We start from the raw sequence: 27,612 nt of genomic DNA on the forward strand, positions 1-27,612 counted from the left end.
CTCGTTTACGTTGCATCGGCCACAGGCAACGCAGCAGAGCAGGGGAGCACGAGGGCTCATAAGCATTTGGTGTATTGACATTAACTGAGATAGTTAAGCTTATTTTCAATATCTTATTCTTAACTTTGCAGGAATGGGTGGGACAATAGAGGACAATTGTCCCCACATCTGTAGATCACACCCTGTCCTTGTGACTATGACTGTCACCATCTTACTGTCATCAGCTCCAACAATTACTGAACTTTTATTCTGCTTGGGCATTTCACATGCCTAATCCCATTCAATTCTCAAAATAATACTGTGAGGTAGGTTCTGTCAGGCCACAGTAGATGGAAACAGAAGTATGTTAACATTAAATAACTTTGCCTATGTCAGCGAACTGGGGCATAAAACTAGGTCAAGCTGGAGCTCACTCACCTTAACTGCTAGGTTATTAGATCTGTGTCTTTCTGAGGGAAGGTATGGGTCCACTGTGCCTGGGAAAAGTCCTCAAAGCCCATGTTTGCTAACAGTGAGTCAACAGAAACACTTTGAATCCATGGAGAGCACCACGTAAACATACACAAGGAAGGTGAGAATCCTAGTATGCTATTGTGTGCTATGCAAGGCAGACATCCTGGAACTGGTAAGTATAACCAGCTGGTGATAATCATTCTTAAAGCTATTTTATTCTCATGTCCAGTGAAGCACATGCCAAAGCTCAAGACCAAGAATATTTCTTCACAAAAGTGGCCCTTGCAGTTGTTTCTTTGATGAATCACTTCCATGTCAGAGAGACCACACTAGGCGAACGTTCTAGAGAGGTTCACTGCCGTTGTGCCCTACATGTTTTAAGATTGGTTACATTGTTAGCATAACCATATTGAGAGAATTTCTAAGGAGCAGATGATATGTTCTGGAAGCTTCCACCTAAGATCAAGCATAAAAATGATGAAAATAATTAACATTTAAAGCACTTACTAGGTCCTAAGTATTTTATATGTATTAATTTACTTAATTCTCATAATAACTTTCAGAAATAGTCTCACTGTAGTCCTATGTTTTAATTAAGGACCTTGAAAGGAAGTCATTCTAATTGGTGGAACCCGGATGTCTTAGGGGAAAAAGATCTCAGCAATAAATTCAGTGTCTTTGGTGTCAAGGACAGGGCGGGGCTAGATCAGCACTGGAAATGTGAACCGAGGCCGGACCAGCTGCCTTTTATTGAGCATTTACTATTCCTTGGCCTGTGCTCAACCCAACATTAATAATATCCTATTTCATCTCCACTTAAATGCTCCCTGGTAGGCACTGTCATTTCTGTTTTACAGAAGGAAACCGAGATTCACACAGGTTATTTGCCTGCTGTCACACGATGATTAGTGGCACATCAATGTTTGAACACAAGTGTTTTTATCTCTAAGTCTGTGTTTTAACCAACATGACACAGAGCAAAGCCTTGTTTGGATAAGATTTTACTCTGCCATTTGAACTCTGTCTTCTGAAGATTAGTCCTAATTTTTAAAACCCATTGTTATGCTTAGCTTTCCCTCTCAGTGTTTTAAATTTATCAATATCCATGTCTCCCAAACAAGGCAAAAACTTGAGCACATTTTTCCTTAAACCCTCTTTGCCCTTTCCTTGGTAGTGTATCATCTAGAGTGTTAATTCTTTGTTATTAAAATCATAAAAGTTTTTTTAAAATCATGCTTTTTTAGATATTGCAAACTTAATCAACTTCTTTGTAAATGCTTTCCTATTTTCATTTATCTTTCTTTTTCACATTCCCTTGGGAATATTTCAAAGAGGATTTTTGAGTAGGAAAGGTTTTTTAAAATTTTGTAAGGCAGAGAAATTCTTTACCAAAATGGCAGTTTATCTGGATATAAAATTCTAAGTTCAAAGTTCTCTGTCTTTAAAATATTGAAGACATTATCCAGTGTTGCTGTTGAAAACCCTACCATCCACCCAGCCCTTTCTCAGGTCTTTTCTTACTCTCTGGAATCTTAAAAAGTTTTCTTTTTGTCTTTATGCTCTTAAGTTTAACTATTAGCTGTCTGGATATTGATTTTAGTGTTCTTATCTGTCCTGTTCAGCACTCCGTTAAGCCTTTTTATTTTGAGTTTTTATATCTTTCTTTAATCCTGGGAAATTCTTGTTTGCATGTCCTCCTCTCTATTTGCTCCTTTCTCACTTTCTGGAAATTCTATTTTATAGATTTTGACACTTTTATTTCTGTGTTTCATGGCTCTCAACGTTTTTCATGGGTTCCGTCTCTTCCAGGAAAGTTTTGTGACCCAACCTTCTGGTTCACTAGTTTGTACTTCAGTTGTACCCATTCTATGATTCCAGCTGTCTCTCTAGTTGGGGTTTTCTTTTTTCTTTTTAATCTCAACAGTTATGTTTTCATCCCCCAGATTTCAAATTAGTTCTTTTTCCTGCCCTATGATTTCAAAAGCTTCCCTTATCTCTCCGTGAGAGTATTTATTAAGACCATTTTAAATTCATATTCTGTTTCATTAGCTCTGCTTCCTCTGGAAACGCTTTTAATTTCAGTTCTCTTTCTCATTTGGAGCTTATGTTCCTCAAATATCTAATCTGTTTCCTTGGGAGCATATCTTTAACTCCTTTAGGGCAGTCGCTTTGGCCCTAGCCCCACTCTTCAGGGAGGGGAGATGGAGGTGTGGTAGAAAACATCTACCCAGGGGCAGAGAAAGTCTAGTGCTGCAGAGTGAGCTCACTTTTTCCAGCCCCCTCCCCGCGTTCCCTGCTTGCTCCTAAGCCTAGGGGACCTGTGCCCTGGGCATCACACTCAGCAGCAATGAGCCGCCACCCTTTGCTGTAATTGCCTAGTGCAGGAGGACTGGGAAGGAATGAAGGGCCCAGAGAGACTCCAGCTTGTCCACCTGTTCTGCTGCCATCAACTCTCCCCCAACCAGGAAATCATTGCCCCCCCCCGCCCCGGACAAGCCTCTGTTCACCTGGGCTGTGCAGTCAGGGGAGGTAAAAACTGCTGTGCCCCTCCCCACCACACACTGACCTTCCAGTTTCAGGCAAACTCTGAAAAAATGTGGGGGAAAGAAAAGGCAGAATTATAAAGTTTTCTCCCATTCACCCTTCTTTCTTTTAGGGGGAGGGGACTAATTAGATTTGTTTGTTTGTTTATTTATTTATTTATGTGGAGGCACTGGGGATTGAACTCAGGACCTCATGAATGCTAGGCATGCACTCTAATACTGAGCTATTCCCTCCCTGCTCCACTCACCCTTCTTTCTGTTTCCTGACTGCTATCCTTCCAAAAACAAGAGCAACCTTCTCTTTCCCTCGAAGCAAATTTCAGCTTTATATCAGTTACTGAGACCCATCACTGTCTCCATGTCTCTGTGGTCATAGCCAGCTTCCTGGGGCACCCTCCTGTGTAACTGCACAGGACCCTGTGTTCAGAAGGGTCCCCCACCATCTTAAAATCCTGAACCCCTTTTGAACAAGAGGCCTGTTGTTTTCATTTTGCACTGGGCCCCACAAATCAGGCAGCCAGTGCTGCCTGCGCTACCTTCACATTTGGCTTCAGCAGTCTGGTCACCAAGTTATCTAAAACATACAGAAGTTAGATTTCTAGGGAATTCATCCCTACAGTTCTCTGCACATGGTCATGGACTGGCTGTATCTTCCGATTTAACAGAATTTCAATGAATTATTTTTGGTGGGGAGGCAGGATGGTTCAGATCAGCATCTCATGTCTACTGTGGTGACTACAAGGAAGCAGCGCCTGTACACACCTGCTTCACACCTGCAGGGAGGTCCTGAAGTCATGCAGGTGGGTTCTGATCTAGTAAATGTCCAGCTCCCCACTTGTTAAAGCAGATCTGAGTCTGGGAAGCATCAACTTTGGTAGGTAAAACCTCATAGCTCGTTGTAACTTGAAACATCTATCGACGCATGCAAAATCATGCCTATACATCTAGAAACCCATTTTTCTTGGAATAAGGTCTATGACTTCACAAGATTATCAAAGATATCCAGGCAAAGAAAAGGTTAAAAGTTACTACTCCATGGATTCTGTGAGAGAGATTTCAGTTTCTCCTACACACATAAACACACACACACACAAACACACACACACAGAGCACATAAAAGATTTCTCACTTGAGACTATATTGTCTCATCCTGCAGGTATGAATTATGACTAATCACTAATTATTGATGAGGACTATTTGAGATAAGAATATGCTGCATATTGTGTGGTTCCAATATCAATTTGAAAATGGATCAGCAAACAAACAAGTTCTGCTCAAAATGATCCAATTCTTGTTAATCTTTTTACCAGATTTCCTTTCCTGGTTGCAAAATTATAAATAATAATTTTTTAAAAGTTGGCCCAAAAGTCTGGGGACAGTGATAAAAATAACAATGTATTGTGCCAGTTTTCACGTATGCTAATTACATTCTGTTAGAGTTGTCTATCTCCAAACATTTCTTTAAAGTCAATAAAGGATGTTCACTTTTACTGTTATGGAATCCACTGCTTCTCCCTCTGAGTCACCCTTCCCTGCCTGCCCAGCCCCAGCCCAGTTCCACCTGAGCATCAGAAAGTCCCTGCCGCTCCAGTTAACTGGCTGCTTCCAACGAAGAGAAAAAATACAACGCATGGCTCTTATTTTTCTAGCTCACCTTGATAATTATCAGAATGGAAAGTTAGAGATGTACAGTGATTGGCAATCTGATGCGTTCCCTCACATTAGAGTCAGTACAGTGCTCAGTAAAAGCTCAGAGGAAAGCAACCATCGTCCCCGTGGCTGACATGTACGTTGTGCTCTCTTCCTGAAGATGTTAAGTTCTTTACAGATACTTTCAAAACAACTCTACACCCAAAAAGCTATCATCACCCAATCTGAGGAAACTGAGGCACAGATCAAGAAAATTATTTGACCCTAGTCAAATAACTCATCAGTAGAGGAGCCAGGAACTTGACCCAGCAGCCTGATTCTAGAAGTCAATGCTTATAACTACATGATACCTGCTCCCTGAATCAGAGCTCCTGGTGAGCAAAAGAACACCAGAGTTGTCACACATCTAGTTAACAGAATTCCAACTGAACAGCAAATAAATCAGATCATGTAGTTAGTCTATACTGACTTACCATGGGAGATCATGGAGTCTTCTATAGGATTTTTTAGAAAAGCCAGGTTGGGGAAGAACCAACCTACTTCTTTCTACATAAGTGATGCCCTCACTTCTGTGCCCCTAAGCTCATAGGCAGAGTCCAACTCATAGCTGGGATTGCATGAACATTTGCTGAATTGAACTAGATTAAGAATAACTTTCCACTACTTGCAACTATAAAACTGAAGAAGAAGAGGTGGATCTAGATCTGTGGTTTTCAGCCCTGGCTGTACGTGAGCGTCACCTAGGGAGCTTGTAAAAAGCACTGATGCCCCAGCTCCACCCCAGGGATTTTGGTGTGAGGTAGGTTACAGGCTTTGCTACTGTCTCTGTCTGTCTGTTTTTTTTTTCTCTCTCTTTCTCTGCAGTGATTCTGATGTAAAGCTGGAGTTGAAAACCATAGCCCAGTGTTTCTCAACAATTTGCCATTTAGACCAGCAGATCAGTCCATTAACAACTCAAGATCACACTGAAAATGATGTTCCTCCATCTTATTCATAGGTGCAGACAGGTGTGGAGTACTTTGCATATTTCCCCTAGAACAATACCCAGATTCATTAGCATGTTTAATTTCTTATAAATCCTTGGACACATACATTGCAGTTGGTTCAAGTGCTACTGCCTGGTGGGAACCCCTGACCTAATTTCTTAACCCCCTCACGTCTACTTCAGCCAAACCCTGAGAGAGGCAGCTGATCAATATACTTAAATTGACTACTTATATTACAGCTGTTCTCTTTCCCCCTTCTTTTCCAACTGGAGGCATTTCTAGCGGCATTGCAACTGTCAGCTTTAAGGACTCCTGTGCAAGAAAAAATTAGAAAAGGGAGCTTCTAGTTTAAGTTAATGGAGAAAAGCTTAATTTCCTTCTCATCTGATTAGCTACTCAAATTTGGAAATCTATCAATGTTTCCAGGTCTGCCTGCTTCAAAATACTTTTTAAAGGTCATTTACATAATCCTGTCTAGGATGCCATATGGGTAGTGGATCAAAAGCGTTGTTACTCCTGTGACTTCCATCCCATCCTGAGATGAGCTTCCAATAGCATATTCTGGAAGCTAATGGACACTTTCCTTTAACCCTAACACAGTGCTGGTAATGTTTTCCTCTGTGGATTTGGAATTTTAATCCAAAGATTATGCAACCACTGTTTTTTTTTCTTTAAGAAGCAATTTATTTTGAGGGTGAAGTGCTCTGTCTTAGGTTAAGCAATTTCCTCTTCAGCTATTTTGCTAGTTAGAAGAGATAATGCTCTCAAAGGCCAAGTGTGGGCATCTTCCATCTTCCTGATGATACTGACTCAGATGGGATCCTCAGCCCCTTTTCTGAACTAGTCCTTAGGGAGTGTTCTGAATGTTTTAGAGAACAAACAAGCCTCTGGTGTGATACTCATATGTAGGACATTTTTGCCCTTTGTGAAGCAAGAGAGAGAGAGAACAATGACCACAGTAGAGGGAAAAGTGTGTTTAAACCCATAAATGTATGTATAGAGAAGAATGTGTCTGTGTGTGTATTACGTGTCAGGGAGGCAGTGTGGCCTCATGACTGGAATCAGAGAAACCTGGGCACAACTTCAGGTTCTGTCACTTACTCTTTGGATGATCTTGGGTAGGTTTTTTAACCCCTCACTATTTTTGCTTCCTTGTCTATAAAAATGATAGTAATAATAATAATAACTTCATGAGCTACTGTCAGTATCAAATAAGTCATATAAAGTTCTTACTGTTGCACCTCAGTAAGTAACTTCTCAATCAAATTTGTTAAAAGGATGGTAGTGGTGGTGGTTGTACACGTGTGTTTTCTGTGTACAGTAAGGATACCACGTATCCCCTGTAGCACCATAAATAAGACATTCCTTTGATTTATTTATCTAATGATGGTGATACCCATTCACACTTACCTGCTAATAGGCTGATAAATAAATTTAACAACTGGCTCTTGGGCAGGGAGTGGGGTGGGGAAGGAAAATCTCTGATTTGAAGCATTTCCTTGGTGTACCTACTACCTCCATGGCCAATTTCAACATACCAACATGACGTGATGTGATGTGATGTGATGTGATGTGCCTGAACAATAAGTCGCGAAGAGATGCATATGGCTGGTTTCCCGGCACTGGCTCCAGCTCACTCACGGCTGTATTTACCCCACAAGCTCTTAGAACCAGCAGCACAGGATGGCTCAGTGTGACACAGATTCCTCTCTCTCTCAGAAAAAGCTAAATGGCTCACAGGGATTGATTGTGCCCATGTCTGCATTATACATGAAGTGGCTGAGTAGGATACCTGACAATGATGGCTACAGCTCTTCTTGAAGGGTCTTGTTTGACAGAAGAACTGTAGGATATTAGATCAGGAAGGGGCCAGAGATATCATCCAGCCTCTGGTGCAACCTCTAATTCTGAAAAGGAAACTTGAGCATCAAGGATTATGAAATTAGGTAATTCACACCTGTTCCTCCTGCTGTTTTCTAATCATGCTAGGATTAGAAACTACATCTTCTTGACTCCTGTCCTCTTTTGGCTCTCCTGTCAACAAAACTTCTGCAGCCGCAGGCCATTTGGTGGCAGAACTCAGTAACAGAGGAAGAATATGTACTTAGTTGCTGCAAGTCATCTTTCTATTCACTTGAAAGGAACATGATGCAAAAAAATTTTTTTAATAAATCAAGATTTTTCCCAAATGCTCACCTATGGACTTACTTCTGAGGCTGACTTTGGAACTCTCCTAAAGTTCAGGTGCACTTAAAGAGATGTTCCAGGAATAAACAGAAAGGAGTCCTCTTTGAAGATAAGCACACATGCAAGGGTCTTACAAAGAAGACCAAACTATGATAAGACTCCAATGTATTGACATTCCCTTAAAAACATTAATTTGTTTTAATTATACAAATATTAGAGCACCTTTATGTGCCAGGTGCCACTTTTCTAGATGCTACAGATACACATGGGTAGATGAAGCCGCTGCCTTCGTGAACTTGCTTTCTGATTTGGGGTGGGTGTGCAGAGTGAGAAGAATAGAAACTGATTATATATCTTACAATTTTAGGAGGAAATAAATGCTCTGAAGAGAAGAGAATCAAAGTAAGGGGAAAGAGTGCAATGGCAGGAGGTGGGAGGGCCACTATTTAGATAGAGAGGTCAGGAAAAAAAAGGTCTTTCTGAGGAAATGACCTTCTGGTAAAGATGTGAAAGAAATGAGAATTTAAGGGGAAGTATCCCTGTGGGGGAAAAATTAAAAATGAAGGCCCAAACAAGCTGTTGTGTTTGAGGAACATGAGAGGGGTTGCAGAAAGGATGGTAAGGAATGAGAATCACGAAGGACTAGAATGAATCATCATGGACATTTGCTTTGGATTTTATTCTGATTATGATGGGAAGCCTTAAATGGTTTTGAGCAAAGAAAGAAAGTGACTTGATTAAATTTTTAAATGATTATTCTAGCCACTGTATGAATATCAGACTTTAAAGCTAAGGGTAGATGCAGGAAGGCAACCTGGCCAGCTACAGCAGTGGCCCAGTTGAGAAATGATGGTGTCTTGGACACTTGTTGTGGAGATGGTGAAAGTGGTTGAATTCAGGAGAGATTTTGGAAGGATCACTGGCAGGGCTTTCTGGTAGACCAGATGTAGGGAATTAGAGAAAAGGAAAATTCAGGATGATTCTTTATTCTTGGGCTTGAATCCCTTAGTTTATAACGCTGCCATTAATTGCATGAGGAAAATTGAGGAAGGTGTAGTTTATAAGAGGGCAAAAGGGCAGAGTACTTTTTAGGCCATGCTAAGTCTGAGATGATAGTTAATATCTAAAGAGAGACATAGATGTTGAACTGAGGGAAGAATCTGCATCTAGAAATACTAATATTAACATCATTAGCATTTAATTAATATTTAAAGCCAAAAGATTAGAGAGATAATCCCATACAGAACACAGAGAAGAGGAATGAGGACTGAGTCCCAGGACTCCCCAGTGTTTGGAGGTCTGGAAAAGAGGAAGGTCCAGCAAAGGGCCTGCCAGAGACTATTCAGGGAAGGAGAAGAACAATCCGGATATTGTGTAACCGGGAAGCCAAGCGAAGAAAATGCTTCCAGAACAATGGAGTAATGACTGATGTGAAAGTCTGCTGGAATTTGAATAAGTAGAGAACTCGGAACTGACCAATGGACTTTAACAGATGGAGGTCACTGGTAATATTGCCAAGAACAGTTTCAATTCTGGAATGAGGAGGAAAGTCTCATTGAAATGAATTCAAGAGAGAAGAGGTGATTAAGAAGTGAAGAGAGCAAATACTGACCATTCTATTAAGGAAATGGACTTTTTCTTTTTTAAAGATGAGAAATATTTCAACATGTTTGCGTGCTGATGCACGTAACCTAGTAGAGGGGGAAGTTTCATGACCAGGAAAGATATAACCACAGAAGTGATATCCTTGAATTGATGAGAGTACACAGATCCAGTGTACCAGGTAGGGCTTAGGTAATAGCAGTAACAAACAGTCCATCCACCATGGCAGGAGGAAGACCATACACATGGGCAAAAATGTGGGTGGGAAATGTGTTGAAGCTCTCTATCAATAGCTACTATTTCTATAATTAAAATAAGAAGCAAGATCATCAGCTAAGAATGAAAATGAGTCAAGGATTGTGGAGGTTGGATAAGAGAGAATAACTATGACTATGGTGGTAACTGGATAACACAGGATGGAAGCAAGATCCTTAAACGAGAATCTTGGGCAGAGGACAGGGTATGGAAATGCATTGTCTATGTCAGTATTTTGTGATATTACTAAAAATGATGAAAGAATTAGTGGGAAAAAGAAAGATGAAACACCAGGTACTTAAATCTTTAATGAATTATGGAGAGGGTCTGGGAGAGAAATAGTTGGTTTCAACATGGAGGGTTAGTAATATGGTACAGTTAAGACAAGCATACCAGACAGCCTGTGTAAAGGGAAGGTCAAGGTGGTCATACTGTTTGAATAAAATAATGTAATCAAGTGGCACACAGTATACACACATACACATAAACACACAAGTGCACACACACAAAAACATACAAGTGCACAGACATATATACACACAGCCGCAAACAAACACATTACCCTTCACCCTTTCTACCCTCAGTATAAGAACAGATTTAAGAGCTCTGGTTCCTCAGATGAGCTTAAAAATATTGAATTGTCAATAATCTGACCTCATATGTTTGGAAGAAAGTTGGAGACTTAGCATAAAAGTAAATTTTCCTTCATTCCTTTCGTATCCACTTGTCTTTCACCCTCTTTTCTCCTTGCCTTTCTTTCCATCATGTATCAAATGGAACCACACTCTACACACCTTGGATGCCTAAGAACCAGAAGACATACTCTTAATTAAGCGCTGTTGCTGCTTCTCTGTTCTGTTTCAGGTGGGTGGGGAATTCCGGAGCAGGAGTAGCAGGGCTGCTCCCAACAACAGCCTGCTCAAAATCTTAGCTGACCCTTCCCTGCATAATGCACGGACCTGATGACAAGGAAGAACACGGAGGAGCGGATCTACAGAGTGGGTGGTTGTCAGCTGCAGACCATGACTGATTCATAGACTGTGAAATCAGTTAAGTAGGTCTTGACCACCACTATTTTCTTTAAATAAAGAATTTTAAAAATAGAATAGAAAATTATCAGAGTGCATTAAATGTAATGAGGGTGAAATTGGGCAGGAAACATGAGTTTATATGAATATTATATATAAATGTATATGGGTAGACAGTGTGTATAAATATGCATATTTATCCACATACTTGTAATGAGTTGTGATGTAAATACTACAGGTCACAATCAACGGTGTTTGAAAGCAACTGTTCTAGGGAATTCTATCCACTCTGACAGATACTGAATTCTAAATTCTCTTTATAAGAAATAGATTCCAGAAAATGTACCTCTCCATTCTCCTCCACGTCTCCGCCTGTACGCCCACCTGCCTACCGAATATTCAACTGACCCCTAAATTCAAGTTGTTTAAACAACTCACTATATGTTATATTTGAAAGTGTTGTTAATAGAGTAAATCCTAAGAGTTCTCATCACACACACACAAATTTTTTTCTGTTTCTTTCATTTGTATCTATATGTCTGTATAAGATGATGGTTGTTCATTAGACTTATTGTGACAATCATTTCACGATGTATGTAAGTCAAGTCATTATGCTGCACACTTTAAACTTATACAGTGCTGTGTGTTAATTACATCTCAATAAAACTGGAAGAAAAAAAAAAAACCAAAGCAACTACAACCTTCACTAAGTCCCAGAGCCTCTCCTGGACTTGACTATGTCTCTAAATTAATTCATCCATTCAGTCAGATGCAAACCTTCAGCGGTAGCCAGTCCTCTCAACTCCATCTGTTCCTCTTTCACTCATCCCTCTCAAAGCCACCATCCTTATCTGCCTCCAGTACTGCTGTAATATCTTCATGTGAAGTGTCTCAGTCTATACTCTACATTGAACAGTCCATATACTATGTTCACTTAAATTCTCTAAATCACCATGTTGATGCCCCTGATCAAAAAAAACCCTTCACTAGTTCCTCAAAATTTATCAAATAAAACCCAAACACACTTTTATAGGCTGTTGAGTTGTTGGTGCCTGGAACTCAGAGACTTTGTCATGTATCTTAGGACCCCTCTCTCCACCTAGTAGGGTGATTATAGACAGTAGGCATGTAATAAATGTTTGAAGATTGAATAATTAATGAAAAAATTGTTATTAAACCCCTGATACATAAAGTGAAAATAAAGTTCTCCTTATTAAGTAATAATTAATCAGAATTTCTTCATGTAATCCAAAACTTCAAATTTTCAAGAAGGCTAAGAAAAGATGAGATCAGCTGACATTAAATTCCAAGACACCTAGCTAAATACCACCCAGTCAATGCAGTACACAAAGAAGCATGGCATTAAAAATGAATGAATGGATTCATTTGTATAAACAAATAAAATGACTTTTTGTCCATGACGTTAGGTAGCATTATTTAGATTTTCATTAAACTATTTAACTTAAACCACAGTTAGTTCTAACAAAGGGTACAAAATCGGGGGTTTTATATGTGTAAATAACTTAGACTGCTCGAAGCAGATGGCTTGAGACTTTCTTCCTATATTTCTCATATATGTGCCCAAACTATAAGGAAATGACTGACAGGATGGCCCCAAATTACTTCTACTCTCATAAAAAAGTACATACTAAACAATAATGGGAAAATAATCTCAATACACCAACTCTACATGAAAACTAAGCTGAAATCAAAACTGACAGCTCAGTCCCAAAATGCACATTCAATCTAATGGGAGAGAATGTCAGCAGAAAATAATTACCTGCTCCTCTCACCCTGTTTTCCGTAAAATTAACTTGAAAATGTTTCAAGCTGTTGTTGGAGGAAAATTCAACACACAGGTTAATCTTATCTTTAATTATAAAAAAGCAGTGCACACTTTTTTTTTAACATGCAAATTCAATTGTATATTATTCAGTGTGAGGAAGGTTTGCCATCATGGAAAAAAATACCTTTCTTTCAGAACAATGGTATCAGGTGCTAACAAATGCATTTCTATTTTTGGTTGTAATTTAATTCTACTCACAAAGAAATGTGCAAGACGGAAACAATGATAAGAGAAAATTACGTCTAAGTTTTGTTTAGTTTTAGCATGAACTACCTGGATGGATACATACGACTATTTGTATAAAAAAAAGCTCTAATTTAAAAAATATGTTATAATAGGGTGCTTAATATTCACATCACATTTTACAGTTTATAAAAGCATTTTAAATATACTGCCACACTCCCTTTTCTGAATCTGCAGAAGTGTTAGGGTCTATTACTCTGATACGATACATTATGATGTCATCAAACATGATGCTATAGAAAAACAGGACACATAATGAAAATAATGCTAATCATACAGAAGTCTCATATTAACTAGGAATGACACTTCAGAGTGGCAGAGAGCTCTCTAATTAATTCTTTCTCAAATTTTCCTGCTGCCTGCTCAAACATGATCTCCTCTGAGCAGAAAGGCTCGGTAACACAAGACAATTGCAGAATTTTGTTGCTGCTGTGGCTGTTGCTGTGGCTCCACAACTAATTTGCAAAGAATAAATTCTGTGATTTCTCACCAGGCTCACAATTTAGATAACTGCTCCTTGAGGAGACAGCATGGTGCAAAGATCAAATATTCTGGCTAGATCCACATTGCCTGGGTTGAACTTAGCTCTACCACTTACTGTGTGTCCTTGGGAAAAGTTCCTTAACCTCTCTCTATAAATGTTTGAAATGAGGATGAGAATATTTCTTTTCTCAGAGGATTGCTTTGGGGATCAAATAAAATGATGTACATAAAACATTTAGTGACTGACAAGTAGTAAATAGTCATTTGGGGTTTTTTCCCTTCAAAGTACAATGTCAAATCTATTGGCAGTATAACAAATCACGGATTGTAAAGGAAGACAGTGCTCTTGTGTTAAAGCAACAAGGAATCTCCCCTCATGCCTTTCTTGTTGCGAGTGTTAGGAGGGGCACAGTTGTGCAGAGTCAAGAATATATTAAAGTTTCATAAACATTAAAGCTTATGAAATCTTTGTAAAGGCTTCTTTCTTTCACCAGTGGAGTGAGGTTTGGACCAAACCAAGTCCAGGCAGAGCCTACCTCCCATGATGAGACAGATGTCACATGGCCAGTACAATCAAAGATTCTGCTGACCAATCACTGTCTCCTTTAAGTAGACAAAGGACCTCAAAGAACCACAATGACCAGAACGAGGGAGTTATCGCTCTTGGCTCTACCAGCAGAATAATGTCCCAATATGCTGACAAATACAAAAGCAGGTGAACCAAAATTATAGGGCTTAATCTCATTTTTATAAAATATTAATAGCAATTTTCAAGCAATGAGATTACGTAGAAGGTGCTTTCTTATTTTGGGATAACTTTAGAGTTACAGAAAAGTTGGAAAGGTAGTGGAGTGTGCTCCCACGTACCTGTTGCCCGGTTCACCACTAATGTCAACATCTGACATAACTATGGCATATTTGTTAAAACCGAGAGACTAATATTGTTACCTTACTATTAACTAAGCTCCTGACTTTATTTAGATTTCACCAGTTTTTTGTAATGATGTCCTTTTTCTTTTCCAGGATTCCACTTTGCCCTTAGGTGTCATGACTCCTGAGGCTCTCTGGTCTATGACAGTTTCTTAGCCATTCCTTCTTTGTCACAACCCTGACAGTTTGGAGGTGTGATGGATAGATATTTTGTGCACTATGCCTCAATTTGGATTTCTCTGATGTTTTCTTCTCATGCTTAGACTAAGGTTATAGGTTTTTGAGAAGAATACCACAGAGGTAAAAGTGCCTTTCTTGTTACATCAGAGCAGGGTGTATGTGAAAACAACATGACTTTTCGTTGGTGATGCTAACCTTGACCACTTGGTTAAAGTATAGTCTGCCAGGTGCCTATGTTTCATACCAAAGTCTGGGGATCTGAGTGCTTGTTGCTATTGGAAAAACATTTACCCTTACTAGTTCAAATAAACACAAATTACAGAAATATTTATGAAGCATTCTAAAATAAGAAAAAGTTGGGATTTTTAAAAATAGCTCACAATATTTGGAGTAATTCCTGTGGAACTGGGGTACTCATTTATTGCCGGTGGCAATGGAAATTGGTACATTTTTGGAAAGCAATGAAATAACAAGAACTATACAAATTTTCATTAATCTTTGGATCCAGACAATTCAGGAAGTGAGATAAATAAATTACTCAACAGTATAAAAAAATCTACGTGCACAGGGTATTTATTGTCGAAAACCTAGAAACATGCTAAATGCACAACAGCAGAATGATTTAGTAAATTACAGTGCATCAACTGGACAGAAAACTACGTAGTTATTAAAATGGTAATTATAAAGTAAATGTAGAAATACAGGAAATGTTTATGGTTTACAGTTTGAGTGGAAAAGAAAGAATAAAGAGAAGTCTGTATTCTAGGATCATGACTAAAATGTATATTTGTGTAGACAAAAACCAAATTTTCTCAATTCTGAAAGGCATGGTTTTAACATGTCAACAGCTGTAAAATCAGGGTGTATCTTACAATCAGTACTGTCTTGTGCTTTAATTAGAAGCCTCTTTTTTTAGAGGTACATAAAATAATGATACATCTTACATGAAATGAGATGTGGAGCTGTTAGAAAATATGCCAATATGTTAACGTTGAGAGATTCTAGATGTCTCATTTCACCTATGTTCAAAATTGAACTTTCTTTCAGTAATACATTTAAAAGAATAACAAATTACTAGAGCCAAATGTCTTTGATGAGCAGTGGAAAATTCTAGAGTAGATACATCTCTAAGCAATTTTCATATGCAATGAATGAGCCATCTTTTAAGAGGAGAAAGACTATAGGAGGAATTCTGAAGAAAGCAATCTATCTTTAGTAAAGGAAGAGGAATTAAGGAGGAAGGGGTCCAAAATGTTTCCCAATCTACCTTGTGATTTGTAGGATGCAGGTTTCTTTTACATCTAGCTTCAAAAGGATCAGTAATCCAGTGCCATGACATGAAATTCAGAAGCTGAAAATAGCTAAGTAGTTGTCTTTCTTATCATCTTTCATTAAAAGTGGTTCTGAATTAAGACATAATTAAATTTGGCACGAAGGATTTGAGGGTAAGCCATTTTAATCTTACACAAGAAGTCTTGCCAAAAACAAGAAAATAATGACATAAATTCACATGGGGTCAGAAAGAGTCCTCAGTTTTCAAAATAGAAGTAAATGGCGAAAACCATAAATGCAAAAAAATGGGAGTGATATTAGGAGAGAAACAAATATCAGAATACTAAAAGTAAAATTTATTACAAACTTTTGGAGACTTTTTAATCAGTTATGATTAGAGTTAACAAAAGAAAAGAGATGTCAATCTGTTCTTCTTCTCTTTTTTTCTATAAGAACATATGACATGAGATTTATTTAGATCTGAGACCAAGAGGAGATGCCACCCAGAAAGAGTGACCTAAGTGAGAAAACAATTTAAGCTGGAAAAAAATTATGTCTCAATTCTGTAATCATCAGAAACCAGAAATTCTAATTACAATAATTTATTCAAAATCATTTGAGGTATCTTCCCTTTCTTCCTCACATCAGTAGCAGAACTTCCATTATTAGTGGGGCACATCCCCTCTAGGAACAGTCTTGATTTTTCCAGTTCCTCTACAGCCTGTGGTCAAGCTCTGGGTAACGTGATGTAAATCAAAGCCATATATGACCACCCGGATCCCTCTTTAAGACAATTCTTTAAAGAGAGAAGTGAGTGGCCTTTCATCCTCCTCCAGGTGTCTCTGCTGCCAGCCTCCATTGGATGTAATGCTTGGACATTCCAAGTGCCATCTCAGTTTTTAGGCTGATACAGTGCCTGGCAGTCAGTGCCAAGACTGGTGAAGCAGGAAGAATCTTAGAACCTGACGACATTGTGGGTCTGCTCTCCCAGCTTCTGATGGCCACCCTTGGATGTCCATGGCACATCTTTTATCTTGGTGAAGCTATAATTATTTCTGGTGTTTAATACTTACAGTTGAACCTAAGTCGCAACTGATAACATCTAGTATGTTACCGTCATTCTTGCCTTGTCAGGAACTGTTCTGAAGAATGTTCTGAATATGCTTCAGAAAATGGGTTTCTTTACCTCATACCCTAAACTGAAGAATTAATCCATAAGTACCAACTAGATATTATATCCTGTGCTCTACTTTTATGGATTGACGTGAAAGAAAAGCAAGATGAGAAGGGATTGCCAAATAAAAATGACATAGCTGGAGAAGATGGTGAGGAGGAGGAGAGTTGGCAAGTGGAAGGTTTGCTCTTCTTCCCTGTCTAACATTCACCAGTTGTTAAATATATCTTTAGCAGACTTGAGAAGCACAAGACAGGCCTCTTAAAGTTTTGGGTATGAAGCCAGAAAACATTCCTAGTCCTGGCCCTGTGAACTTGAGGTCTTTCTATAGCGACTCTGGGTCTCTTATATATGACTATATACTAAGCTCTGCTAGGTCGGACAGCTTAGGGTCAGATGAAATAACCTTCATAGAAATGCCCATTTTAATCATTTTTGTGGGCTTGGGCTTCTTGAAAGAAGAAGGTTAGAATTGCTTTCCCTATTGAGTCTTCTCCCAAACACTGCTTTTTGTCTAGAATACATTTTTTGATCATCCTTTCATCCTTATTTTAAAATTTTCTGAAGTTCTACTTCATGGACATAATTCTTAGGATCATTTTCCCATTCGTTCCCAACTAGATATTTCATGCTAATGCATTTGATTATGTAAAATTCTGTTTACCTCTGATACATTTTTTTGTGTGTGTGCTTACTTAATGGTCACTTTCCAAAGAGAAATAAACTTGGGGTTTACTTTCAACTGGCTCCTAGCACAGTTACTTCAACTCATGTTCATTAATCACCAACTATGTGTGTATTGGTGTGGGCATTAAAAAGATATTTCCTGAGGATGGGGGTGATGTTGGTGGAGGTAGTAATAATAAAATAATTCAGCATATGATGTAACTAAGGGGCAATCAATAATGAATAATGTATCCTCAGTTAATAATGAAGAATCCCTCATGGGCTCATTACAAATGCAATCATGAACTCCATGCTTTTCACCTCATATTCAAAGCCTGCTTGAAGAAGGAGCTATTTACGGAGGAATTTTTGGTAGTCTTTGCATTCTTCCTGGCACTTCAGGTTTTACCCTCCAATCAAGCTAATCCCTCAGAAAGGCGCACACTTGTCCTGAGTGATGCCGGCGCTTGAGATGAGTCTTGTACAGAATTGTGCCTCTGTCATTTCCTGAGGAATGATCCTATTGTCATACAGCTTCATGTGGTGTTGAGAATTTCATCCACTGCCCTTAAGGGAAGTTCCATGTAAGCAGTTAGGTTTAGATTTTAATGTAATGAAATATTTGTTTCTCACCAAAGTTGATATGATTATTTTTCTTAGACATTTAACACTATGTCCCAGACCAGCTTTTGTTTTCACATTGGTTGCCCAGGTGAGCCCAATTTCTTGTTCAACTCTAACAACTATGAAGACTTGGATAGTGTGGGTGCTTGTGGTTTTCTCACCTCTGTCACATCCCAATCCCAGGCTTAACTTTCCTCTGACCAAACTCATATTTTCCCTGGTCTTAACATTTTTTCCCCTCCTATTTATATCACACTGTTTTTATGGATGAGTTGGCCATAGGCAACTTGAAATGTGTTCTAGAAGAAGACAAAGACAGATAAGTAAATTAAATTAATAAATAAAATAAGGATGCACATTATATATAATTCAGGCAAAGAGTGGATGTCCTGAAGTATTCTAAGGGACCTGAGTCTAAAGGCCATTTCACTCTACTCCATACCTGCCTATCCAGATACACCAATCCTGAAGGTGTATGTCTTTCAAAGACACAGTAAGTCAGATCCTGTGCAATAAACACTTTGTAGAATCTCCCTGACTCCATGGAGTTGGGGACATTGGCTAGAAAGTCCTTTTCCTCCCAAGAATCCCATATCGAGGGTGCTCTTGGAGGACACTGACCTCTGGTTTCACCACGTCATTGCAGCAAGAAAATAAGTACACATTTGCACCTGAGGTGCAAACTTTCCAGGGAAGTTGCCATATACAATGTAGGTACCAGATTAAAAAGTTACCTGCTTAGTTTTCAGTTCATTAAGACCACTGAAAAGTTGACAATTGAATTCAGGTCAGTTAACAGCTGACGTAGGTCAACTTTTCCATACAGCTGTGTACTCAGTAAAGTAATAATTAACTAAGCATTAACTAAGCAACTATTTGTAAGGCACACTGCTGCCTGCTGTAGGGGCCATAAATATGAATTAGTCAATTTTGAAAAGGTTGAAAGCACTGAGCGGTTCAGTGGTTGAGAAACTTGCAATAAAGTGAGGAAGGCTAAATTAATACTCAAAAGTCCATCAATATATGCAGATAAACCATTCTGTAAATGCTGTACCAGAATTACTAAGTGTTTCTATGGGGTGGAATTAACAGTTTCATGGAAGTTGTGAATTTTGAGATAATTCTTGTAATATCTAGATCATGTTGGTAGATAAACTGAACAGGAGAATTATGACTAGTTAGGAAAAAAGTATGAGTAAAAGGTTAAAAATATTCAAGAACAATGCCAAAGGCAAACCATTTGGACTGCCTCAATAAAGGGGGAATGAAAAAACAAAACAAAAACAAATGCACTTAGCCTGGCATGCTGTAGAATGGCAGGGAATAACACTAGGGGAGAACGTGAGCATAGGTTGATCAATCTGTTCTCAGTTCAGTGGAAAGTGAGGCATCCTCGTGCATTTCTAAGAAAGGGGTTGATGGCATCAGAGATTCCTTGACAGGCATAATCTGGAACTAAAATGAGGGATGAATTAGGGCTGGGGAGGAAGAGGTAGTTGAAAAATAACTAATCCTGTTTTCTATTAAATACCTCCTTACTGAATAGCAAGTGTTGAATCTACATCGATTATGTACACTTCAGATAGAATCACACACAGAATTACTGCTAATAACCCTTAGAATAACTTACTAATGAAACTTAGCTTTAATGACATGCAACAATAATAGGCTTCTGAGATACAAAAACCTACGATCACATCATAATTTAACCATCTCAATCATTTCAGTTTAAAAGAAATCAAAGAGGGTTTCCAGCAGTGTCTTTGGATTTCTTTACTCTTGTAATCAAAGCAACAAGAGTCTGGTTTTCTGAACATTACTGAGTGGAATTGTTTACTTCTGCAAATCCTGCCTTTGCTTTCAGGATTGTAAGTGTATCGGTTCCCCTCTAACTCACTAAGTGCTTTTGCTCCATGGTCACCCATCTGAACAGCAGAAAAACCTTCAACAAGTCGATTTCCGTCACAATCGGGACCAATCTGAAATCTAGACTTAATGCAAAAAATAATTTATTTCCTGCTTTTCAACCTCCTTTTCCTAGATAACAAAGAATAATTCTATTAAAAATGCAATTAGCTGCGATCATCATGCATATCCAATTCAGCAACTGTTTACTTAAAACCTTTTTTAGGCACACTGGTTTTTAAAAAGCTTTGCAGATGCAAATGTATTTGAATGTGTTTGCAAAGAGGTCATATTTGGATACTGTTGCCCATTTCTAGTTCCTTATTATATATACTTGCATACCCTTTTCCCAAATTCTGCTGAAGCTAGCCCTCTGACACCCTTTTCAGCTCCGGGTACCCCTATCACACGACATACAGGAAACTAGATTTGCAATGTTTCAGATTCCTCCAGTTGGTAAGAAACAGTGATCTTCATTACTGATATTTTTTGAGAACTTCTGAAAAATCTCAAAGGACAAAATAAAACCCCTACTCCTACCTCACACACACAAAAACTGATCATATGTTGACATTTTTAAGTTTTTGTGTTTTCTAAATAAAAATAATATAAATCAAGTTAAAGTCTCCTTAGTCTTCTACCCTCTGACCCAGTTTTCTCTCTCCTTCTCCGAAGCAATTCCTACCAGCACTTTGCTATTCAGTCTTCAGTCCATTGTGATGCTTGTGATGATGATACACACACACACACACACACACACACACATATCCATATCCATAAGTAATATATATTGTTACTTTTGTGTTGCATTTCACATTGAAATAAGTTGCATCATAAATTGCAATTGTTCTGCTTTATTGACAGAACAAATTCACACTGTTCTGCAATATTTCCACTTACGTTTTTGAGATCTATCAATGTTTATGTAAAGGCATTGTGTCCATTATTTTTTTTACCACTGGGTAGTTTTCCATTGTAATGATCAAACCCCACTGTATTTATTCTGTTAGGATATTTCATTATATTTTTTTCATTTAGGTTGTTTCAAATATTTCACTTCAAAAAACAATGCTGAATGAGAAGCAGCTTTGTGCAGGTCTGCTTGTGCAGCTGGAAGAGTTACCTCTTTGGGGCATAGATTTAGAAGTGAAATGTGTGCGCACTTTTAGTTTTTGGGAAGCTGCCAAATTGCTCTCCAAAGTGGCTGTATCATTTATATCCCACTGGTTATTTCAGTCTTTTTCATTTTTGCTAATCTGATGGGTGAAAATTGCGACTAATTGTTGTTTCCATTTGCATCCCCAAGATTACAAGAAAGGAAGGCTGAGTGAAAACCTCCTGGCTGTGACACATGGGAGGGCTGGCCTTGGCTGCAAAGAGGTGACAGGAGGGTCAGCAGCCCTGTCTTGGCAGGGATGCGTGCGACAGTAGGGTTGCAAACCACCATTCACAAGGCTCAGAGAGGTGCCAGAGTAAGATCAACACCCCACCACCACAGCCAAAGGCCTGCACAATACACATGCTTAGCAAGACTCCAGTTTGTGGGTACAAAGCAAAATATTTCTTCCTTCCTATGTGACGTGGTAGAGTAAACTAAGTATGGCTAAAATGGTTATCCATGAGTCACATTTTACAACATAGAAAATTTCTGTTCAAAGCAGTAAGGCACCATTGAATGGGTCTAGCTTATAACTAGGGGTCTTATAATTCTCTTCTGAGTCCCTCTCCCCTTACCCTTTTTCCTCCTCTCCTGAAAGCACCCTGAATCCTCCCTCCTTAGCCTAGCAATTCACTGTAAAGTAATAAAGCACAAACTGGAAAGCAGAAGATGTCAACTCTGGGCATTGCTGGTAAACTAATACAACACTTGGCGCAAATCGTTTTTCTGAGAGATTTCTTGTTCGAAGTTGTCTGTTTCATTTTCTTAGCACCTCCTGTGGGAGGGGATGACCCACCAGAGGCAGCAGAGCCAGAACTCCATCTCAGTCAGTGCCCTTTACCATCTTAAACCTGCCATCTCCTGCCTTTACAGCCAGGCTCCCTGTTCCTTCCTTGGTGTCAGGCTACCCATCTAATGGCTTTTTCCCTTCTAAGGAAAAGAGGGTGAACTAGGGGAAAACCCCAGAGACCTCCCCATCACCCACAGTAGTTGGGGCTCCATCTGTCATTCATTCCTCGAGGAACTAGGCTAGGGGATTTCCACCAGGGGAATTTCACTGGCGGTTGGGCTTCCATATTCTTCTTAGGTGGCCATCAAACCATGTCCAGGGGTTTCTCTGCCACAGTGAGTCAAGGAGGGCAAAAAATTCATCCAGACTTTGCACAGACAGGCCCTGCGTACATGTCTGTGAAGTTAGGGCAGGGACAGTGTGGTGGAGAGACTGGCTCCATGATCTCTGCTCTCAGTGTTCATGCCCTTGTACAGTCCCCTTCCTCTGACTGTGGACAGGTACCTGCGACTTTACTCTCATCAAAAGGAGATATCAAAGGTGATGGGAGGTCACTCCCAGGATTATATTTTGTTACACAAGACCTGCTAACCACCTTGCTCTAGGATTTTGCTTTCCTTGCTGGTTTTGAAGAAGAAAGCTGCTCTAAATCCTTATAGCCACAAGAAAATTAATTATGTTGACAACTAGAATGAGTGTGGAAGTAAGCCTTTCCCCAGTTAAGCCTCCGGATGAAAATGTAGCCCTGGCCAACACCTTGATTGAAGCCTTGCAGAGGACCCAACCAAGCAACGTTCAGACTCCTGACCTAAAGAAGCTGTGAGATAATAAATGTGTGCTGTTTTAAGCTGCTTTGCGTATTATTTGGTACACAGCATGTAAAACTAATGCAAGTAGGTGCACTTCATATGTGGTCTCTTAATACATTTGGTATGTGGGAGAAATACTTTGAATCCTATGCATAGAAAGAGAAAAGTCTATATTAAGCCTGTTCTTTCAGCCCCATGACAACAGTCCAGGTCATGGCCTCCTGCCTCTACTGAGAATAGATCAGAACCCTGGACACCTGGGGCTGCAGCATGTGAAAGCAGTTGAGCCAAAGACAGACACACCTCAGGGCTTTCCTGCCATTCTCAGCGTCTGGACGTCACAGCAGAGATGAGTGGGGGAAAAAAATCACAGTAGGGTGGTTAAAGGGGCAAAGGACCAAAGTGTGGTTCTACCTCTCAAGCTAGAGAGACTCCAACAACCAGTCCCCAGCTATTCTTTCTGACTCTGATGCAACCCAGTCAGTTAGGCTACTGCAGGCAAGTCCTTTCAGTAACTAGAAAGAGGGTCAGAATTTTCATTATGGGCCACACAAGACCTGCATAACCAAGCCCCTGATCATTTTGTTCCATATTTCTACACTCCTGTCACACCTTCTTTTAGTGCTGGAACTCACCTTGCTTCCTCTTGCTGTGGGGCATTTGTACATGCTGGCCCCTGACATGCTATTTCCTCTAATTTTTACACAGTTATCTCTCCTTCAGATCTCAGCTTAGGTGACACTGCCCCAGAGAAGCCTGTCCTTACCTTTGTAACTAGACCTAATGCCTGATGGCAGGACCTCAGGGTATGATAACTCTCACCCACTCAGCACTTGTCACAGCCTAACTGTCCATTGGCCTCTCTGATTACTTGCTTAACTCGAGCCTCCCCTACTAGCCTCTTTCTGAGCCACAAGGGCGGAACCAGGACAAGTTTTGACTTCTCACTGACTTGCCATTAACTGGCCAGCACTGATCCTTGAACATCATGTGCTTCGATAAACATTCATTCAATACAGAGCTGAATAAAACAAGCTTGTCTAAAATAATTGAGTGAAAAATGAGCCCCGTTCTGAGAGTCAGGTTGTGAACCAGCTTTCCACCTATCTCGGCGTGACACGGAGCGGGCCACTCCAACGTCTCCCCGGTGCCCTGTGAGTGCCTACATCTCTGACTCACAGACAATGCCATTAGCACTATTAGCTGCTTGTGATTGATGTTGTTACCACTGTACTTTTCTTCACTTTCAAGAAAGTGATAATGGGAAAACGTTTGAAATCCAGCTTCATTTCCTCAGAGCTCCACAAATTCTCAATGAACACTTCTCAAAAGGACTACAGGCTACATGTAAACCAGAGAGTCCACTGGGGCCTAAAGTTAAAAGGTCATATTGTGTGGAATGGTCCTCACAGTCATCTGGGAACAATAACTAAAAATATAAATTACAAAACTGGGATGGCTGGCTGCCGTATCCATGGAAACAGATGTTGGCTTGGCCCAAGTGCTTTATAATGATTATGATTAATCATCCTTGAAATCACTGTTATTTATTGGTGTATAACTGATGGAACCATGTTGGAAGAGTTACACTGTACAGTTTTACAAATTTCCAGTTGCTACAGCTTGCACCCTCGCCATAAAATAGCAAAAATGTCCCTTAAAATGTACTCACTAAATATCAAAGAGAACCGGAAAACATAAAAGCCATAGCTTGGAATAAGAGTCAATAAAAACACTGTGCCAACACAAGTCACTAATGTTCAAAATAAATTTTCTTCCATGCTTCACATACACTTAGTGCTAAAAAGAACTTAAATGATTGAGAACAGTTCTTTCGTATGTTTTTACTAAACCTCATTCACAACTCTGCTTTATCTGTGTTGAAGTCAGAATCATACATCTGGAAAAAGTTATGGGTTCATTTGTTGTTGCGCCTTCCTGAAGCCAGTCTTCCTTGTCAAGGGTATTTTTCCACCTTTATTTTGTGCTGGATAGTCTAAATTTGGCTCCTTTTGCCCCTTACCACTTGAGCGTGATTTATTTTAATTAGATCACATGCATTATTGAAGGATGGTCAGAGTTTGGGAAGAGTGTTCATTCAACCTTGTTTTGGATGGAGCCAGGGGCCTTTGATGGAGACAGGGAGCATCTGGATTTTTTAGTGCCATCTTCGCTTCCTCATATCCTCCCATCACTCCCCACCCCCACCCGGATCAATAACCCTAACAGCCATGTAACAAAGCACGCACAACCTTACCAAGGGATGTGCCAACAGACCCAGAGGCCACTGTGGGCTTGGACGTATTCCTAATGCATGTTTTCCCAGAACAGGTCCAACTCCCAAATACAGAGGGCATTGTTTTCAGGGGAAACAGAAACAGAGGGCTGAGAGAAAGGGCCAGAGCCTCAGGTGCGGCTGATACAAGTCTTTCCTAAGCACATCCACAAAGCTACTAACATACCATTCTTGATCTCATGCCACAAATAAACAGCCACCCCCAGGCCCTGGGCTGTGCTCTTTGAACAGCTCTGGGATTGTTCTGCACAATGCTCTGATTGTCTTCAGGGTGGGGCAGCTAGAGAGCATTGGGGTGGGTGCTGAGAGTTTGCTACACAGCCATTCCAGGACACGTGCCAAGCGCCAGGTGTGTCAGCCACCGCGAATGGGCCGGAGACCCTGAGATGTGTGTACAGTCACAGTCACCGCAAACCCCCTGTCCTTCTCTACTCACCAGAGACAGCAGATGACCCAGAATGCTCTGTGCAGCTGGGAAGGACAAGGCAAATATGGCACATTGGAAGCTCATGAACAAAGCAAAAATATTTTACAGGAAGCAAGAATTGTAACCATTCTCCAGTAGTTTTGACTGGAGAGTCTTTATATAATACATCACAGAAGGGCAAACATGAAGACTGTACACTACGTATTTAAACAGGCACACAAGCCGGCTGCTCTGGTGTATATCCTCAATCCAGAGAACTGAAGCTCCAACTCTCTGGCCATTCCAGGACTGAGAATTACCATTCTGTATTTTTAAGTTGCCTCTGAAAGAAGACTCCATGATCTTATTTCAAAGCACAGTCCAGAGAGTTATTACAAAGTGTAACAAAGAGAAGAAATGGTCAGAGTTTGGGAAGAGTGTTCATTCAACATAAGTTATAATCTATCCCAGTGGTCTTCATCTGGGGATGACTTTTGCTCACTGGAACATTTATGGCACCGTATGGAGACGTGTTTTATTGTCGCAACTGGTCAGGAAGGCAGGTGCTCCTCGTCTCTAGTAGGTGATCTCCACTCAGGGGCTGGTAAACCCCCTACAATGGATAGGACAGTGCCACACAACGAAGACTCACCCAGCTCCAAATGTCTGGAGCGCTGAGGCTCAAAAAGCCTTATCTAGACAAATAACCAGTGTGACTAAATCATTCCTCTGTTTAGTTGAGCAAGGGCAAGAGATTCGTCATTTGAATAATTGGACTAATCATTAAAGGCATCTCCGTGTACAATGCCTTGGTTTCAGACCACTGCATTAATTTCATTGAAGGATAATATTGATAATCATTCAAGTAAAATTAACAGACAATTTTAAATTGCCTACCATGCAGATTACTATTACCAAGGGTTACTATTTGAGAGGCGAGGAGTGACAGGCGTGTAAAACACTACACAGGTGTTTTAGAGAAGGAAGTATTTCATTCCACTTGGGCATCAGGGAAGATTTTATGTGGGAAGATGACATTGAACTCTCAAGCTAATTATGCTTTACTTCATAATAATATAACTTGGCCATCGTTTGGAACTGTTGATTTAAATAATACCAAGCACTCTTCTAAGTACTTTACATTCATTATTTCATCATATTCTCTAAGCAATCCTATGAAGTAGGAACAATGATTCTCATCTTACAGATGAGACAGAATTCTAGTGGGGACCTGCTTGTCTCAGGAGTGAGTGTGCACAGCTGCCCTGCCATGCAGCCTCCGTGGGAGGGGGGCGGAGTGGTTTGGACCAGAGGTATCACCTCCCACTCACTGTCCCCTCACCTCCACAGGGAGGGGCTAATGGTCTCTAAGGTCCTCAGAGCAGCAGCATTCATTACTCTAACACAAACAGGACAATCATTTCACTGAACAATAATCTTGGGGTAGGCGCCAAACAGGCAAGGAAAACAGGTCTTCAAATAATCTTAGAAATGGTAACATTTAAACAGGTATTTGGGATATTAACTCTGTCTCTACTCTAGCCTATATCCTCCAAATGGGTCAAAAGTCAAGTCTCTGTCATTGCCTCCTCAAGGTCAAATCAATTTCACCCTGATTGTGCAAATATGGTCTAAACCTCGCATTTCACTCATTCCTTCATTCACTCATTTATTCATTCAACAAATATGTACTGACCATCTTTTATGTTCTGGTAAATGGGGTGAATACCTGGGATATAGCAGTCATCAACTAGACACCAAGCCCTCAACCTCATGCAACTGATCAATGAAAATGGAAAATGGAACCTCTTAATCTTGTAATAACCTATAATGAAAAAAATATGAAAAATAATATATATATAAAACTGAACCACTGTGATGTACACCAGAAACCAACACATTATAAATCAACTATACTTCAATAAAAAAAATTTTAAAAAAGAAAAGAAAAAGAAAATGGAGGTTTGAGATTGAAAGGTTTTCAGGTAAAGAAAGAAGGTTTAATGTTTCCTATCTTTGAATTATTGCCATCATTATTCATCTGAATTTCCTATTTACACCTAATCTCACCAGGAAATGTTGACTGTTTTCCAATGTTAGTTTTTCCAATTAGATGTAGGCATGA

The 27,612-nt window shown here is 39.7% G+C and overlaps 1 long non-coding RNA gene across 1 annotated transcript in view; it reads right to left on the bottom strand.

Annotated features, from left to right (window-relative positions):
* Window positions 1-648: 648 nt before the first annotated feature.
* Window positions 649-27,612, bottom strand: part of LOC116283503 (uncharacterized) — a 173,981-nt gene continuing 147,017 nt past the window's right edge. The window contains exon 4 of the long non-coding RNA XR_004193134.2: window positions 649-909. This is a non-coding gene — a long non-coding RNA (uncharacterized lncRNA). The remainder of the gene's footprint in view (window positions 910-27,612) is intronic.

The sequence above is a fragment of the Vicugna pacos genome, chromosome 15 (assembly GCF_048564905.1).
Source record: "Vicugna pacos chromosome 15, VicPac4, whole genome shotgun sequence".
Taxonomy (NCBI): Eukaryota; Metazoa; Chordata; class Mammalia; order Artiodactyla; family Camelidae; genus Vicugna; species Vicugna pacos.